Raw genomic sequence first — 2534 nt, 5'->3', positions numbered from 1 at the left:
GACAGACAGACGGAGCAGATTGATCACACGACCTGCGGCACATGACCTACATAACACACAACGGACACACACCTGAAATATACGTTCTAATTGCACAAAACTTATGCCGTTGGTTCTTAGTGTGTTTTTAACCTTAAATCCTCACTATAGAGTCTTAAACATGGCCTAGGAATGCCTAGGATGGAATGAGGATGCAAAGATGCACTTAGAAACACTTTTCAAAATTTTTAGAAAAATAGGGGTTCCGCTCGAGCGTGGCTTACTCCGCTTGAGCGGTCATGCAGACAAAAAGGCTCTGCTTGAGCGTGGATTCCTCCGCTCGAGCGGACTGTAAAAGTACTGGATGCACAAAATTCATGCTCGATGGGCGCTCGATACCCGCTCGAGCGTGAGACACAAGTCCTCGCTCGAGCGTGCATTCCCCCGCTCGAACGGACTGTAAACACATGCAAAGTATTGGACACACGCATTTCCCGCTCGAGCAAAGTGCATGAACTCAGTGTGTACGCTTGAGCGTGGAGTTCCCCGCTCGAGCGTGAGTCCAAAATCTGGAATTTCCATATTTGAACCTCAAGCTCAAAATCAACTTTAAATGCATTAAATCCGAACCTCTTGGGCTAATTTTTTGGAAAACACTTTTAAACTTATAATATAACATGTTTTGAAGATCAATTTGCAAAATCAAAGCCCAAGAGTAGATCAATTAACACAATTTCAAGGAAAACTTCAAGAACATAATTTAAATGTAACATGCATGAATTCAATTGAACTCAAAGCTTCTAATACAAGATCAAATGAGTTTAAACTTCCAAAAACATGCTAAATTCATGGACCAAAGCTAGAACATGGACATGCATGTGAGGCTTTCCAAGAAATCAACCTCAAAACTCAACAATGTCCACATGCATGCATGAATTCCTACTCAATTCAACACTTAAAACTAATTCTTGACCTTAAGCTCTTATTCCTCCAAAAATCATGCAAGAAATGACTTGAATTCATAAATATCCTACTTAGGTCTTCAATTTCAAGAATGGAAGCTCAATTATGCAAGGAACCCTTCAATCTCCTAAATCTCCAAGAAAATTTCAATTGAAGCCAAGTTTTCTCCTCTCTCACTCTTTCCTACGGTTTGCTCCAGGTGAAATGAACAAAATGTTGCTACACATGTGAATCAAGGCTATACAATTGGCCTAGCAAAGTCCACTTAATGGCATTTTGGTAATAAAACCAAACTAATGCAATTTAGCTTATTTAATCTGATTGAATTGTACCAAATCGGATTTTAATTAAATCTACCATAAAATCCCATAAATTCCACTTAGCATGAAACATTAATCGATTTCAGATTCGGCCACCGATAAAGCTTTCAATTTACATATTAAAGTGGAATTCCAAACAGATATCTCTATAAGTAACAGATAGAAAGCCAAAATCATGGAAAACACAAAATAAACACATAAGTTATTTTAATTCTCTCATTAGCATCGTTAAATATGGATTAGTAGCTAATTACGGATCGAGGTTATTACAGTTTTGATTTTGTGGCTGGAGGGCAGTTCTCAAAGGCAGTGGTCGGTCGGCCACTAGTCCGTACAGCCGACCACTTTCCAAGGCCAGCCGACCACCACTTTGTACAGGCAGTGGTATTTTTGTGGCAAAACAGAGCAGAAGCTGAAGCAAAAACAGAATTATATTATGGCTGCAAACAGAACAGAATTTGGCAGCAAACAAAGAGGTTTTCGGGAGGATGTTCTTGATTACGTGTGTACGGGTCCTCGTTTCCCATTTAAGTCTTTTAAATTAGTGCTTTAATACTTAGTGTGCTATAAATTAATTAGTTAATTTCATTATAATTTGCAATAGCTAGTTAATTTAGTTTATTCATTTGGTGTTTGTAATAATTAGTTTAATTAGGACATTCATTCGGACCCTCTTGTGCGATAGCCAAATTGTAACACTTGTAATACTGTCTATGGCTTCCAACCTCCATTTCTTTCTCCCTTTTATTTATTTTCTTACTATTGTTGCATGTAGTATCATATTTTTTGGTCTCATATCATTACCATGACTTGCATCCATTTTTCCATACATTAAGATTTGGCTCATCACACTCAAATACATGCGGTACCATATGCCTTGAATTGATCCACATGTCATGTTAAGGAGCCGAATCTGATAGTTGCATTAGTCATTTTGAATATTAGAGCATGAATTTTTCTAATTATTATTTAATTTCCTTTGGCTTGCCTTGGTTGAGTACTAGGTGAGTTTTTTTGCTTTAGCATATTGCATATATGTCTGTGTTTCCATATCAAACATATTACCATGAGGCTAAGTGCTTATCTAATATACCTCTTGAATGCCCGTGGATGAATGCTATTTCGCTTAAATAAGGATGATTTTAATTAATGTACATATGAGCTCACTTTTCCAAGTAGCACATATTTAAAAATCTTTCAAACAAACATGAAATCAAAGCATTCCAAAGTGGAAGAAATAGTCTATGCTTGTATGCCTCACATAGTAAGTTA

This window comes from Camellia sinensis, chromosome 9 (assembly GCF_055761805.1).
Source record: "Camellia sinensis isolate YWXY chromosome 9, ASM5576180v1, whole genome shotgun sequence".
NCBI classification, from domain to species: Eukaryota; Viridiplantae; Streptophyta; class Magnoliopsida; order Ericales; family Theaceae; genus Camellia; species Camellia sinensis.
This window is presented reverse-complemented; position numbering follows the sequence as displayed.